This window comes from Ammodytes marinus (assembly GCF_949987685.1).
Source record: "Ammodytes marinus genome assembly, chromosome: 17".
NCBI classification, from domain to species: Eukaryota; Metazoa; Chordata; class Actinopteri; order Uranoscopiformes; family Ammodytidae; genus Ammodytes; species Ammodytes marinus.
In genome coordinates, this window is record NC_137221.1 from 2,675,577 (window position 1) to 2,693,667 (window position 18,091).

The window sequence follows — 18,091 nt, forward strand, 5'->3', positions numbered from 1 at the left end:
ATCAACAAAAAACGTTATTCCTTGTGTGTTCACATATACAGCCCATTCTGATTGAGTATTATTTTGAAGGAGCTACGTGTTTGGATACTGTTGGCTGAAAGAGAGTGAGACACAGCGTGGACCTCTATAAGCCAGTGAAAGACTTGAAAATGATTTCATCTGATTAATAATGATCTTGTAATGTTGGAGGAACAAACCTGCTCTTTGTAACCGGACTTCAGGCTTCAAAACAGCGTCCAGTAGTTTCTGTTGTCGCTCGTTCTTCTCTTTTGAACGACAGAGTTCCTCCTCGTACTCTGCTATGGTTCTTTCAAACAGCCCAAATATCTCTTCAGCGGCCGCAGTTAGTCGCTGGTTCACCAACGCTCTCACCATTTGGACTTTAGACATGTTTCAGTCACTCTCACTCCGTCCCCCAGCTAGTATGCTAAGCTAACTCCAACAGCTTCGTTGCTACCGGCAGGTGAGTGAGAGGAAAAACATGGAGTAAAAAGGTTTGCTCTGAGTGCGTTCAGAAAGGTTTATCCAGACAGACAGAGGCTCTGATGGCTCCTTGAAGCTGTTATTATCCAAAATGATACTGATGCTGAAAACATCCGCGTGACTCGTTTGGACCAAACGCCATTTTGTTCCAAGTTAGTCAGAATAAGGACAATCACTTCCGGTGCTTGGATTCTTTTGCACTTCAGAATAAAAGCCCCGCTGTGTTCACTGTGGCAACACCTCCACATGTAAAACACTGGTGAGGTGATTCACCAACGCTCTCGACATTTGGACTTCAGACATTTTCACACAATCACACAAACCTTTTCTCCTGGAGCAGTCCGACTGAACACAACAACGGGACAATGTGGTTTCTACTCTGGTAAAGTGTCACATGGTGAGGAAAGAACATTCGGTTCCGGGGACACATGGTACATAACCTTCAAAATAAAATCACCAAAGTTAAAGTCTAACGTAAAAAAATATAATACAAAATTCTAAATAAAACCTTTGGTTTACAGTGCTATTCAGCAGGGGATTGTAACAAAGTACATTTACTTAAGGAACCCCGTTTATATTTTGTTGAAGCAAGCAATAATGTCATCTAAATGAATGGTTTCTTAAAGGTCTCCTATTACACTACTTTTCTGGTCTTAATTTCTCATTAATGACTCCTATAGAGCAACCTGACATGAATCACAGCACAAAAAACTATGTAGATTTTCGGCAAACTCTTCCTCTCATCTGGGCACTTTCAGCAGTCTCTGTCAACACTGGCATCGCCCTTCTTTGCCCCCTCCTGCCAACCCCACTCCGTTGTGATTGGTTACCTTCCAGAAGACTTTCAGCAGTGCACGGGCAGATTTGAGCAGTAAGGTGGGGGCGTGGCAGATTGATCTAGATAGATAAATCCCAGGAAATTTGAACAAGCCCACACCTAGCCGACATCCTGACAGTTATTTTCATGAGGTTTATGAATAAAACAAACAATAGCCTATAATGAAACAAGTTTTCAGTTATGTTTATTGAAAGAAAAGGCATCACTGTATACTTTTTAAGTACATTTTATTTGTAAGATTCCTGGCTTACAATGAAATCAAAATCAGTGTGGCATAAAACAAAATGAATCAAACAAAACTAAGAATAACACCAAACAGAATAACCAAGTCCATGGTGGTTGCTGACTGAATTCCTTCAGCACCTTCCACAGATTGTCTTTGAACACACCTGCCTTCATGAAGAGCTTCCTGAGATGTGAAGTCAGGTGATGCTGTGTGCCTGTTCAAGCACCAAAACTACCACTATGTGCTGCCAAACTACTTACATTGGAATAATTGAAAACAAAAGGAATTATACGATCTTACTAGAAATGGCTCTGACTACATGAACTTAATTATTTTGGCTTCAATGCAGCTTTAAGGACTCACCAACACAATGATGGATTTTGAAATGTAAATTAAACAAAATCTTTCAGCAAAGAAACACTTGGTGTAGCTGAGCCTTTATCATTACAACAGTTTGAAGACTTAAAGCGAAGTCATTAGTGAAACCAACTGCACAGGCATCTCTACTTTAAGCATCTCTGTTCCTTCAAAACTAGTTCACAGCTCCACAATGTGACACTAAGGTGATGAAGAGAAATTATTCATTTAGAGATCTGGATGTGAGTTCCTGGCTGGTTCTGGTCCTCCACAGTCCTCTCCATCAGCTCCTGTTTCCATCTGTTCAGTTGAGCTGCTGGCTCCAGGCTCTGCCTCTCTGTTCTGCTCAGTTTGATGAAGCTGTGACGACTGAGGACAGACACGCTTGTGTTTTGTCAAATGTGTATTCTGTGTAAATCTTTTACTACAAACTGAGCAAATGAATCTTTTCTCTCCTGTGTGGATGGCCATGTGTTTTGTCAAATTGCTCTTCTGTGTAAATGCTTTTTCACAAACTGAGCACATGAAAGGTTTGTCCCCTGTATGCAGGGCCATGTGTAGTCTCAGACTGGCATTCTGTGTAAATCTTTTACTACAAACAGAGCAAATGAATCTTTTCTCTCCTGTGTGGATGGCCATGTGTTTTGTCAAATTGCTCTTCTGTGTAAATGCTTTTTCACAAACTGAGCACATGAAAGGTTTGTCCCCTGTATGCAGGGCCATGTGTAGTCTCAGACTTGCTTTCTGTGGAAATCTTTTACTACAAACAGAGCACTGGAAAGGTGTCTCCCCTGTATGCACGGCCATGTGTACCTTCATATCTCCCTTCCGTTTAAAACGTTTCTTACATACAGAACAGCTGAACCTTTTCTCCCCTGTGTGGACAGCCATGTGTTGTCTCAAATAGTTCTTCCGTGTAAATGCTTTACCACAAAGTGAGCAGCTGAGTGGATTTTCTTCTGCATTACATCTGACACCACTTTCAGAGTCTTCATTATTTTTCAGAGACTTTGAATCTGACGGAGGTTCTCTGATATCCTTAGACCATTCATCACTGTCTTCAGTGTCAGAAGAGTCTTCAGTCTTGTCTTGTTGATGAAGCTGTGAGGACTGAGGACCGATACACTTGTGGTTTTCTGCTTGTGTAGAACCACACTTAGAGCAGCTGAATGGTTTCATGGTTAAATTTACACTCGACTCATGTTCAGTGGTGTCATTCCAGTCATCACTGTCTTCAGTCTCAGGTTGTAAGTGTGGATCTGGATGTGAGTTCCTGGCTGGTTCTGGTCCTCCACAGTCCTCTCCATCAGCTGCTGTTTCCATCTGTTCAGTTGAGCTGCTGGCTCCAGGCTCTGCCTCTCTGTTCTGTTCAGTTTGATGAAGCTGTGAGGACTGAGGACAGACACGCTTGTGTTTTGTTAGTTGATAACGCCGAGTGAATCTTTGGTCACAAACGCTGCAGCAGAATTGTTTCTGTCCCGTGTGGATCGCCATGTGTTCTGTCAAAGTTCCCTTCAGTGTATAACGTTTCTCACATACAGAACAGCTGAATCTTCTCTCCCCTGTGTGGACAGCCATGTGTTTTGTCAAAGTTCCCTTCAGTGTAAATGATTTTTCACAAACTGAGCACTTGAAAGGTTTGTCCCCTTTATGCACGGCCATGTGTACCTTCATATCTCCTTTCCGTTTAAAACCTTTCTCACATACAGAACAGCTAAATAGTTTCTGTCCTGTGTGGACAGCCATGTGTGTTGTCAAATTGCTCTTCTGTGTAAATGATTTTTCACAAACTGAACACTTGAAAGGTTTGTTCCCTTTATGGACAGCCATGTTGTGTAGTGTTAAATGTGCTTTCCATCTAAAACGTCTCTCACATAAAGAACAGCTGAATCTTTTCTCCCTTGTGTGGACAGTCATGTGTTGTGTCAAATTTCTCTTCCATGTAAATGCTTTGTAACAAACTGAGCAGCTGAACCTTTTCTCCCCTGTGTGAACAGCCATGTGTGGATTTTCTTCAGTATTACATCTGACACCACTTGTAGAGACTTCATTATTGTTCAGAGACTTTGAATCTGATGGAGGTTCTCTGATATCCTTAGACCATTCATCACTGTCTTCAGTGTCAGAAGAGTCTTCAGTCTTGTCTTGTTGACGAAGCTGTGAGGACTGAGGACCAACACACTTGTGGTTTTCACCTGTGTGCGTTCTCATGTGTCTCTTCAGAATTAATCTGCGGCTAAATCTTTTACCACACTTAGAGCAGCTGAATGGTTTCTTGCTTAAATTCACACTTGACTCATGTTCAGTGGTGTCATTCCAGTCCTCACTGTCTTCAGTCTCAGGTTGTAAATGTAGATCTGGATGTGAGTTCCTGGCTGGTTCTGGTCCTCCACAGTCCTCTCCATCAGCTCCTGTTTCCATCTGTTCAGTTTGTCTTTGATGAAGCTGTGAGGACTGAGCTTTCTCTTCATCATCTTCACTCTTCACAGGGACAGGAGTGAATAGGAGCTTGGTGATATCAGCCTCCTCCAGCCCTTGAAGCTGCTCTCCCTCCTGACTGGTCCAGAGTTCCCCCTGTTCCTCTTTAATGTGTGGGGGCTCTGGTGGGTCCTCCTGGTCCAGACTGGGGCTCCACTCCTGCTGCTCAGGGGGAACCTCTTCTTTAACCACCAACAGCTGCTGGATGTCTGCAGGAAACATTACGGAGACATTTTATCGTTATTGAACTTCTGCAGAGCACTGACTATGAAAACAGACAAACACATGAACAGTTTGAAATGAAGACGGCCAACAACCTAAGGTAAGGATGGCAGGGAGTGTACAAACCGATACAAGAGGAAAAGAGGAAATTACTTCCATGCAAATATGGGGATGATCTTGCCAATTAGTTTGATTTATTGAGAATTAGATGGAAACTAGTGAAGTGGCCGTCTGTTGAAGAAACGGGACCTTGAACCCAACAAAACTGTCATCGGCGCAGTCCCCCCTCCCAGAGTTCAATCAGTGATAGTCCAGTCTGAAAGAAGTTCAGTTGGTCAACATGGCAGCTTACTCAGCATCTTATCCAGGACTTAGTATCATAACCGACGTGATCTCACAGCACTGCCCAGAGCACCTCCTAATCCCGCAGAGGTGCAAAGTGTCATCAGCTGTAATCGAGGTGAGAACAGGAAGGGAATGGGCAGGAGAAAGCAGTGGAGAAAGCTAATTCCAAAAGAGAATGAGCCAATCGGCAAGGCCCAGGACAAGGTGAGACACACGCTCTACTCCCACAAGAGGTCTACGCAGGCGTGGAGTAGCAGCGAGTCGGTAGGGAAGTGGAACTCTGGCAATAAGGTGTGTGGACAAGGTGAGAGAGTACGCTGCAGCACAGAATCACCAGTTGATTCCTCATAGATTTAGACACCTTCCTTCTTTGCTCCTTAGAACATCTCCTCAGTAGCTGCGCAAAAATCCTTGAGTGCGATAGTCATCGTTGGTGCCATGACCCTCACCTCTGAAGCACTAGAACTGCTAATCATGCTGGAAATCAAAGTGCTCTGGGAAAAGCAAATTGAAGTAAATGGATTCCATTATTACTGTATGGCGATTTTCCCTGTTTTTTCACAGACCCAATGAATAATTTCGGTTTTGACTGTATATTACATAGGCAGTGTTTCCCCCAGAAAATGTCTTAGTCAAGGTGGTCACTGTCCAGGGTCATGGGAGGCGAAAATGTGGGGGTATTTTGCTCAAAGATGCCAATGCGCAGTAAAGAAATAAACAACTGCTTATTTGAAAACAAAAATACAACAGACACTGACCTTACAGTTCTGCAATTTTGTTTGCTATGTGCAGGTACAAATGTTGTGCAAACATGCAGACAGTACAAAGCACAATTAAAGAAAACTTCTAATGTTTTGGTGCAATACTACGCAGACACACTCAATAAAAATAATGGACCATACACTTAACATGTGTATGCACATCAAAGTGCAAATTCAACTTTTTAAAGTTCCTTTTTTGATGAGTGGCTGTTGTGCGATTATTGTTAAGGCCTATTGTGATGCGATAGCCTATAATTCATTAATGGTTATTTTTAGCCTACTTGCTTGATTTATTTTTAAATACAGAGGTTATTGGTCATTTTGGAACATGTATTTCCCAGTTTAAAACATAAAAATAAAGCAGCATTGAACATTCTGAAAATATATCTTGTTGGCCTACACTAGCATGCTGTTTGAAAAATAACTCAATAGTTGAAGTAATAAATACAATGTGTGTTCCCCTTGAAAATGACTAAATGCATTTCAAAGACAGTAACAGTGTGGCACTGTAAACTTACTGAAACTTGCCTGGGCCATCACTCTCATGTATTCATCAAACCTTTCTCTGCGCTGTCTGAGCTGATAGATAGGTTGTGTTGCCACGGTGATGTGGAGTCTTAAACTGTTCTAGCTTTGCAGAGCACTTCTTTCTGTTCAGCTAAATATCCCCATAGAACTGCACTGCGTTTATTATCGCCACCGGTTAAATGTCGGTTTGCTTCTGCTCGTTTAACTCTCCCGCGTGCATGCCGTAGTCGCGCGCGGTGCGGTACAATCGCGCGCGCAAAGCCGCAGAAACAGAGCAGCTGAAAGATAGAGGAACGCTTGGAGACACATGTGCACATTTATTTACCGCTAATCGCGGCCTTTCGCGCAGTTATGACCATGCACAAGCACACATCGCGCTTGCTAGTACATTAATTGTGCAGCGGTCGGTAGTCAAGGCGGGGGGCTGGGGTTAGCCATAAAGCGCTGGGGGAAACACTGATAGGATCTCAGAGTTCAATACAGATTCATATCCCCAGCGGTGAAATAGGTCTTTGAAGTCCCTATTATATTTGCATTGTGGACGGAATCATTCAGCTCCACTGTCAAACAGAACGGTACAGGAGAACATTCCTGTCCTTCTCTATTAGACTGTCAACAGTTAGACAGCTGAGCTCTGGTTGAATACGATTTTTATACAAACTGTTCTGTACATTACAAAGGCTACTCTATAGAAATCTACATGGCCATCCCTACATTGAATATAATATAGGCCTACGATGATGATGTGAAAATGTGGAGTGGTTACTGTATATATATTATCTATACAGAAGCCACTTCACATTTTTGTCAAAGTTAATCAATTCGCTTAAATTCTATTTCTATATTTTAAGTCTATTTTTTTGTTCTTGTTGTTATGAGTATAGGGGAGAGGGGACCAGAGAACTGATGAGGACAGCATGAGCCATGAAGAGCAGATCATAGATACAGAACTAGCTTCTGAAAGCTGAATAAGTTTTATAAAATGTTTTGTTAATATAAGTAATGAACACAATCAGGGGAAGATAATCATTACATCTCTGCCATTCTCTATGTAGCTCTAATGATAATGGGAAATACTACACTCAATAAGAAAAGCACTCATGTCTTTATTTTTACAGAAAGAGTATCTAAAATAAGTGTGTGTGTGTGTGTGTGTGTGTGTGTGTGTGTGTGTGTGTGTGTGTGTGTGTGTGTGTGTGTGTGTGTGTGTGTGTGTGTGTGTGTGTGTGTGTGTGTGTGTGTGTGTGTGTGTGTGTATTAGGGTTGGATGGAGGAACTTGGTGAGTTTGATGTAAGTGGTTGCTACAGAAATGTAATGACAGAAAGTAATGTTAGTTTCCGTGTGAGTGTTGATGAATTATAAAAATCGATATGATATTATGAATATATTAAGTAAAACCACATAATTGGTATTACTGATTATCGGAGATAAAAAATAAAAAATAAAAAAATAAATTAAAATGCTTTTTTGGTCTCCAATTATATGTGCTACTTATACCCGGAGCGTACATACACATGTTCATATAGACATGCACACACATAAACATATATACGTACATATAAACAACAAAATGATAATAAAAAAAAATAAAATAAAAATCAGTAGGGGAGAGTGGCCTAAGTTGTGCAACTTTTTACTCAAAGTGACTTTAAAGTAAGGCCTTGACAGTAAAGTCTCCAACTCAAATATGTACATATATTTCAGGGTGTTGTGCATCCCTGGCAATAAAAACTTTGGATCTGGAATAAACTGTTGAAGAAATATAGCTTTCGGAAAAAAGTTGTCTTGATGCACAACTTGCCCCCGGTGTGGTGTAAGTTGTACGGTTGGAGAGAATACCATGGGGTGAATTGTGCCATTGATATATATCTCATAAACTGCAATGCAAGACAAATCCATAAGACAATCACTTATTTAAGGTGTATTTAAAGTAAATAGTTGACAAAGATTGAAGGACAATTTTCTTAAACAAGGCCTTGCAGATCTAATGGTTTTACCTGCAAAGCTCACAATGACAAAGTCACCATCATCATCTTTCTGGCCATCTGAACTCTCATCAGTGGTGTCGTTAAGTGGAATTGAGATGTCACTCTCTTCTGAGCTACTGTAGACAATCACTTTCTTTTGGTGACCAGCGTATACAGCCATGCCTCTGGCACAACTCTCAGAAATGTACTTTGCACTAGTTGCTCCGTGCTTGTGGAACCAACTGCCACCTGACAAATGTGATTCCCCTACATTTCTGCCTTTAAATCAAGGCTCAAAACCCATATGTACACCCTGGTGTTTCCTCCCCATTAACTATCTTACCTCTGCACTACTATCTGTGTTTATGTGGATGTATGGGCTTTACGTCTTTTATTTTGGTTATTGTTATTTTACCTTCATTGTTTACCTACTGAATGCACTATGTACAGCACTTTGGACAGTGCAAACTGTCATGAATGTGCTTTTATAAATACATTTTACTTACTTACTTACTTATAACTCACCCAGGCCATTTGGCACAAATCACCCCAATCCCAGAAATTTGGATAATAAGCATGATGCAGCAATTTAGGGCTGACATCGTGCTAACTGTATAGACTCAAAATGTAGCATACCAAAGCACTAAAACATGTGTCAAATGTTTTCAAACTTGTCTATAATTGTTCAGACACAATAATCAAAAAACCTTGATCATGGAAATTTTACTTTGAAAGGCAAAACACAGTTTTTTTAGCTTAAATGTGCTTATATCTTATTTCTTGTGTCTCCCTTCTTTACAGGATGAGTCAAATGGATGGCTCTTCTTAAATATGTGGTCACATTTCCAATTTCTTCCACGGTTTTCTAGAAACAAGGGGTGGCACAACTTCCAAAATGCACAACTTAGGCCACTCTCCCCTACTAAGAAGTGAATAATCATCATAATATGAATGTAATGATAAGAATGGCATTTTCGGTTGTTTAAATAGTATTAGTTTCCATTATGGTATTTTATACTTTTGACCCACAGTTTTGAATGTTGTCATAAGGTAATTAGATAATTGTGAAAGAGAGATAAATAAAAAGAAACGAAAAGAAATCAATAATAAAATAAATGTTTTGCAAAAACAAGCATAGTAAATGATGATGGATTATTATACTTTATAGAGGGCGTACATTTCTGTATTTAAAATCCTTTTTTTATTGATTTCATGTAATATTAATAATAATAATAATTAATAATTGATAGGTTTTATATAGCGCTTTATTGCCTAGGCACATATTCAAATTTTAATGAGCTGTAAGCCATAATAATCAAAATTATAACAAATAAAGGCTTGAGATATCTCACTTCGCATGTAATGAGTCTATATAATATATTGGTTTCACCTTTTAAGTTGAATTACTGAAATAAATGAACTTTTGCACGATATTCTAATTTTTCCGAGTTTCACCTGTATAAAACCGCCAAACAATGGAGGACGCGCAGGCGCAGACCGTCGACAAAGAAAAACAGGCAGAGGTCTCAGCGTTTTTAAAACTATTGATGTTACAGCAAATACGATGAATTTCTCTGATTAACAATGATCTTATAATGTTAGCGGAACGAACCTGCTCTGTGTAACCGGACTTCAGGCTTCAAAACAGCGTCCAGTAGTTTCTGTTGTCGCTCGTTCTTCTCTTTTGAACGACAGAGTTCCTCCTCGTACTCTGCTATGGTTCTTTCAAACAGCCCAAATATCTCTTCAGCAGCCGCTGTTAGTCGCTGGTTCACCAACGCTCTCACCATATCCACTTTAGACATTTTAACCAGAAAGGTTTATTCAGACATACAGAGGCTGTGGTAGATCATTGCTGCAGTTTTTAGAGACAATTGCAGACGTGAACAGCGCTGCTCGGTAAAGGCAGACAAATCGCCATTTTGTTCCAAGTTAGTCAGAGTGAGGACAATCACTTCCGGAGGGTGGAGATTTCCGGACTTCAAAATAAAATCCCCAGAGACATGTATAATATGTTATGTAGAAATAACAGACCAAATAAAACCAATACATTACAAACAGGCAGTGACCAGGGCATCTCTGGTGTACATTTTGCTGGATAGAATATGGATAAGTGTAGCTGAGTCAATTTGTTGCCTATTTTATTTTATTTTATTTTATTTTATTTTATTTTATTTTATTTTATTTTATTTTATTTTATTTTATTTTATTTTATTTTATTTTATTTTATTTTATTTTATTTTATTTTATTTTATTTTATTTTATTTTATTTTATTTTATTTTATTTTATTTTTATTTTATTTTGAACATTCTCAAAACCTGTATGTGTTATTTGTTTTGTCATAACACCATTTCTATATCTGTTTATTTAGCTATTTTTATAATGAGTAATGGTTTCATAGTTCCGTGTTACTTTGCAGCAAGGGGGGGGGGGTCTTAATTAACGTTGCACAGAGCAAGACACATGGGTGACGTCATTGCTTTCTCCCGGCAAAATATTGGAGAACTTTTGTCTGGGGGATTAACAGAGAGAGAACCTACCTCCCTGTGTCTATTCTAATTGTGCCCTCTGCTGCTCTTTCTAGAGAATAAATGTGCATATCCTGAAGCCTGCTGTGGTGGTATTTTTCACTCAGTGAGCAACCATTCTTCAGTTCTACGTTCAAATCAAATCAAATCCATTTGTATTTATATTGCGCTTTTCATACAGAAGTAGCTCTAAGTGCGTTACAGAGATTAAAAACAACTACAACAGAGGAATAGAAAAACAGCAAATAAAATCAAGGGGAGAAAATTAAAAGAACCCAATCACCATCCCACCCCTATAGACATGCACAGAGACATACACACTCATACACTCACACACACACACACACACACACACACACACACACACACACACACACACACACACACACACACACACACACACACACACACACACTCACATACTCACATTCACACACACACTAGCCGTCACTAAAGAGACATGGTTGGGCACTGAGACCTGCAGCATGGACACTACATAAGGAAGATGTGGTAAAGATGGATGTGAAATGAAAAAATCACTTGATAAATAATCAAGTTGTCTGACGAATGAGATCATCAAAGCTGCATGAAAGCTACAAGGGAATGTAATTGGAGACAATTCAATATTGCTTTCAACTATTCCTATGTGTGTAGGCTATAGGCTAGTATTTTGGCGCCACCTAGTGGTGCTAAACCAAGTACATAGGTTGCGTTCCGAATCGCATACTCTTTCTTTTTTCTATTCTACATACTACATCCGACGATAAAAAGAATCTAGTTAGGATGCAGTAGGCATAGGCTACTATTGGGACATACTTTACTCTCTTATTTCATCATAACATTGCGCCTTGATCTTGTCTCTTGCTTTTATATCCGTCGCATCCCCGTTTGTTTTCATATGGAGGCTTCGTCGATGTTACGTCACTTCACGTGCGCACTGGATTGTGGGTCAGAATCGCCCAAATAGGATGCACTTTTCAATACTAACAATCTTGGCCGCATGAAGTAGGACATCCGGGTACTTCTAACCATCCTAAATCTGGCCACAAGAATCGGGACATCCTAAATCTTTTTTCTACCATACTATATAGTAGAAAGTATGCGATTCGGAACGCAACCATAGTGTCAACTGAATCGTTCAAATGTAGGCCTACAGTACTGGAGGCAAAGTCTGTCACCTGTGATTATTCTTTTTATGTCAATAAACACAATTGACAGTTTGTTTTAATATATTGTGGCTGTTTGATTCATAAATATAAAAAAAAAAGAACTGTCAGGATGTGGACTGTTCCAGGCTTACGATTGGTTTGATCACCAAATTAAAAGCCTTTGGAAAATTAAATTCGGCTTTAATAATTTTGCATGTGGAAGGAAAACAATAACCAAAATGTATCACCTGCTGGAACCTTAATTCCTCAATTCTGACTAAATATTATCAGAGAAAGAAATGTCGGAAAACAGCGGAAATTGAAATGTGACATTTCTGTTTAACACTTTTACATTATTAATTTGGTTGATTGCATGTTAACATTTAAAACGAATATTTCAGAGTATTTTTTTTAAAATATTTATTGTATAAAATACAACTATAACAGTAAAACAATTTAGAAACAAAGGTCTTTTGAATTGCTGTTTTTCCCCTAAAGAAAACCCTCGGGGCTTTTATTTTGAAGTTTATAAATCTCCACGTTGGAAGTGGATGTACTTATTCTCAGTCACTAACTTTGCACAAGATGGCGTCTTCTCCTAACGAGTTCCGCGGGTGAGTTGAAAAAAATGTCTAAAGTGGAAATGGCGAGAGCGTTTGTGAATCAGCGACTAACTGCGGCCGCTGAAGAGATATTTGGGCTGTTTGAAAGAACCATAGCAGAGTACGAGGAGGAACTCTGTCGTTCAAAAGAGAAGAACGAGCGACAACAGAAACTACTGGACGCTGTTTTGAAGCCTGAAGTCCGGTTACACAGAGCAGGTTGGTACAGCTTCGTTGGTAGCCTACCGTCTTTGTTTTGTTTTGTTTTGTTTTGTTTTGTTTTGTTTTACTTTATTGTTATTACTCTTATCAATAGGCTTACAATGAATTATGCAGACAATGACATTAGGCCTATACTTAAATAGCGGGCTACACAATATAGCCTACAACAAGTAGGCCTACGTTAAAAGGATAACGAGTAGCCTATGTAAGACAATGATAAGTTAAGTAAACCAACAAATATATAATATAAAATAATACAATAACATAAAAGAAGGCCAGGGTTGTTACTTTTTGTCACTTTAAACCAACTGACAGGTAACAGCAAAAAGAAACCATCAGTGCAAAGAATGCTATTTGTGTATAGTTTTTCTTAATGCCTTTGTCATGGGTATACGCTCACCCAGGAAAAACAGCTGGCGTAGGGGGGCGCTAGAATTAACATACACTGGAAGTTCCTCGGAGGACCTTTTTAAGTTGTATGTTTTGGTTATGTATGTGAATTCCTGTCCATTTTCCTGGACTAAATATAAGCACCTCTACATCTAAGGCTACAGGAAGGGCAACGTTTCTCCCATCGTTTGAAGACAATGTTGCTATGAGTGGTTTAGTCAGATATCCTGGAAAGCGCCTGTTATCAAAATCACTTTTTGTCAAAATGAGTGAATATCTCTTCACGGCCCACTAACTGTGTGTGCTGAAAAAGAATCAGCTGTAAATATATCCTAGTCTCTGTTTTCTGGTATGTAAACAAAGGGGGCCCAACATAGCTAGCAACATGCCCGTTTACAGAGCCTTAGCCCCTTCAGACCCTGCGTCCATTGGAATGGACATGACATATTTCTTTCTCTAAACCAATAAATACTCTGTAATTGGATGATGTCAGCACTGCTGGTTACTGATTGGATCCTGATTATCCAATCAAAATCATGTAATGACGTTGAGCATGCTCTGAGAGAGTGACAGACATCTGACAAGACAAGTATGGCTGAGTCGATCCAGAGAGGGAAGAGTAACTGCCCATTTTCAATCTAAAATCTACATTTATGTTCATGCTGGCCAAACAAACTTGCTCTCAGTATACTTTTAACTATTACAAGTGATAATATTTGAAGTTATTTTGAACATATGTCACGTAATTAATTTATAGGATTTTTTCAAAGTCCAATGTCTATTGCAATGGACATCAGGAGTCGGGCGAATAACCATTGTGTAGCGGACACAACAGCTTCCAAATGATTCCTCGGTTTGCGGTTGTTGAGGTTGTGTGAAATACTGTGGTGTTGGATCAAAGGGAGCATAGTGTGCATGCGTTGCTTCCGGCGCCATAGGCTCAAGCTGATAGCGTGTGTTGACATTGACTTGGACTTGGTTTTGTTTGAATGGGATTTGGTTCACTTTTCCCTTAGGATGCGCACCCAGTGATAAGTGGTCCATCCATGTTGGCATTTGTTCATTTTCATTCCTTTGTGCTGCAGTGGGTTCATATTCATTTGCCATTGGGTTGAGAGTGTTCCTTTTCAGGTAGGAATTCGTACCATCCTGACTTTTAGCCACACTTCTGCTCTCTGCAGCTTGGAGAACTGCTATTTTAGCATTGGTAGCACTTATTTCCGCTGCTAGCTTCAGTTGTTGCCTTTTTCTCCTTAGCTTGTCTTCTTGTTCCTCCAGCAGGTGTGTCTCTTTCAGCGCTGCCGCGCGTACAACTAGTGCAGCGTTCTCTGCCTCTGCTTTAATGCGTGTAGATGCTATGGAGCTAGTGCTTCTCCTGCTGCCAGAGCTGTGATTGCTATGACGCTCACTAGCAACATTTGACACACTGTCTTCTGGTAAAACATCATCATCAACCTCATTTTCATTTGTGTGATTTTTCGTTTCAACCTGTGATGACCCCTTTTTGTCATCATTTTTATTTCCATCTTTGAAATTGTTTGTCAACCATAGTTGAACTCTGTCAGTGAACTCATTGTTTGCAATCATTTTTGCTTTGAACCATGTTTCTTGTTTATCAAGCTCATCACCATGTAGCAAACCCACCAATGATATATGCAGAGATTTAGCTTCATTGCACAGAGTGGAACATTTGGCAAAGGTGCATTTTACCTCAGACTCACAATCATTTTCTGGCAGTAATTCTTCCACAACCTTTATTAAATGACTTGCTTTGTTTAATTTAGACTTTCTCTCATTTTGTATTTTAAATTTTTTTTTCACAAAATGCTCTTCGAGTCATTTTTATAACCCGTTTTGGTGTGTCAGTGTTTGTACCATTGTCATCACCGTCATTGAACGCCCCATTGTCATTTGCGTCATCAGCAGTTGCCGCTGTAGCCTCATCAGCCAAGTTCACCACATTGTCAACATTGTTTGTATTCTCCATTGTAGCGATCGCGGAAACGAATAAAGTCAAGTCACAGTTTGTTTTTGTTTTTGTTTTTTTGCAACCAAGCTTGGAATTATGCCCCAAAGTGTGTGCACACAGAGTCAGGTGGCCGTTAATTGTGTAGTAGCGCTACTCATACCTCCGTAGAGAGAAACAGCTGATCGGCTTCCTTTCACCGGTCCCGAACAAAGGCGGTCGGCGTCCTTCCTTACCCACGGCAGGGCAACTCCAATCCGGTAAAGTACCTCGTATCACGTGTAGCCAGTACGTGAAGATGGCTCTTACAACCTTGTTAAAGGTTAATTAGCCTACTATAAAAAGTATGGTTATGTGTTGGAAGGTCCATGATAGTTTACTGAAGGCAAAACTGATTTCTTTTTTAGGTCATCTTAAATACATCATTATCCTACATTCATGTGCATGTTCAGATTGCGTCATAGCATTTCCCTCTCTTCTAGTAGGCACTGGGCTTTCCTGGTGATGACCCCACTGTTGTTCCCTACTGTAGTAACTCACGGGAGGCTTCTTATTGCACATTGAAGCTTTATTTCGTTCCTGGCGAACACAGTGTGCAGCATACTTAATATGGCAAAACAGAGGCACATCACTAACTGAACTTGTTCTGTGCTTTACTATAGGTTAACTCAACCGCAACAACAGAGGGTTGCTGCCACCTAGTGGACCAGCGGATTAACATGTTTTAATTACCCTGCCCAGTTATCACACCTACCCTCGCTGTGATACACCTATCAAGTTGATGTGCATGTTCAGAATCTTACACAGACTCAAAAACATCCAGTTCCAGATGTTTAGGCCATACCTGAGGACATATATGGAAAAACTAGGCCTTTTATTGTTTAAGTTTTTATGGCATTTTACGTGCATCGTGTCCTGGTGTCCAATGGAATGGACATGAAAAAAAATTAAAATAAAACACTCTGTTTTTATGTTGAAGAGGAGTCTGAATCAGTTAAAAAATATTTGTTTTGCCCAGCAGAAAAAAATGTGGGTCTGAAGGGGTTAAAGAGTTTATTAACACTTCTTTTTTCTGTGCAAACACATAATACAGACTGCTAGTGGATTCTAAGGAGATATTGACTCATTTTGACAGAGTGATTTTGACAACAAGCTCCAGACTCCATCTTTAAAAATATTACTGTTAAATTTCAGTTTTCTTAAACGTGTGTCTCTTTATTCTCCTGTAGACATCCAGCAGCTGGTGGTTAAAGAAGAGGTTCCCCCTGAGCAGCAGGAGTGGAGCCCCAGTCTGGACCAGGAGGACCCACCAGAGGCCCCACACATTAAAGAGGAACAGGAGGAACTCTGGACCAGTCAGGAGGGAGAGCAGCTTCAAGGGCTGGAGGAGGCTGATATCACCAAGTTCCTATTCACTCCTGTCCCTGTGAAGAGTGAAGATGATGAAGAGAAACCTCAGTCCTCACAGCTTCATCAAAGACAAACTGAACAGATGGAAACAGGAGCTGATGGAGAGGACTGTGGAGGACCAGAACCAGCCAGGAACTCACATCCAGATCCACATTTACAACCTGAGACTGAAGACAGTGAGGACTGGAATGATACCACTGAACATTTGTCAAGTGTAAATGTAGGCAAGAAACCATTCAGCTGCTCTAAGTGTGGTTCTACACAAGCAGAAAACCACAAGTGTGTTGGTCCTCAGTCCTCACAGCTTCATCAACAAGACAAGACTGAAGACTCTTCTGACACTGCAGACAGTGATGAATGGTCTAAGGATATCAGAGAACCTCCGTCAGGTTCAAAGTCTCTGAACAATAATGAAGTCTCTAAACGTGGTGTCAGATGTAATACAGAAGAAAATCCACTCAGCTGCTCACTTTGTGGTAAAGCATTTACACGGAAGAAATATTTGAGACAACACATGACTGTCCACACAGGGGAGAAAAGGTTCAGCTGTTCTGTATGTGAGAAACGCTTTAAACGGATGGGAGATATGAAGGTACACATGGCCGTGCATACAGGGGAGAAACCTTTCCAGTGCTCAGTTTGTGGAAAAGCATTTACACAGAAGAGAACTTTGACAGAACACATGGCTGTCCACACGGGACAGAAAAGATTCTGCTGCAGCGTTTGTGACCAAAGATTCACTCGGCGTTATCAACTAAGAAAACACAAGCGTGTCTGTCCTCAGTCCTCACAGCTTCATCAAACTGAGCAGAACAGAGAGGCAGAGCCTGCAGCCAGCAGCTCAACTGAACAGATGGAAACAGGAGCTGATGGAGAGGACTGTGGAGGACCAGAACCAGCCAGGAACTCACATCCAGATCTCTAAATTAATAATTTCTCTTCATCACCTTAGTGTCACATTGTGGAGCTGTGAACTAGTTTTGAAGGAACCAGAGATGCTTAAAGTAGAGATGCCTGTGCAGTTGGTTTCACTAATGACTTCGCTTTAAGTCTTCAAACTGTTGTAATGATAAAGGCTCAGCTACACCAAGTGTTTCTTTGCTGAAAGATTTTGTTTAATTTACATTTCAAAATCCATCAGTGTGTTGGTGAGTCCTTAAAGCTGCATTGAAGCCAAAATAAACAAGTTCATGTAGTTAGAGCCATTTCTAGTAAGATCTTATAATTCCTTTTGTTTTCAATTATTCCAATGTAAGTAGTTTGGCAGCACATAGTGGTAGTTTTGTTGCTTAAACAGCCACACAGCATCACCTGACTTCACATCTCAGGAAGCTCTTCATGAAGGCAGGTGTGTTCAAAGACAATCTGTGGAAGACGCTGAAGGAATTCAGTCTTCAACCACCATGGACTTGGTTATTCTGTTTGGTGTTAATTTTAGGTTAGTTGGATTCATTTTGTTTTATTACACACTGATTTTGATTTCATTGTTAGTCAGGAATCTTACAAATAAAATGTACATTAAAAGTATACAGTGATTCCTTTTCTTCAAAGGAACCAGAAACTCACACCCAGATTCACATTCACAACCTGAGACCGAAGACAAGACTGAAGACAGTGA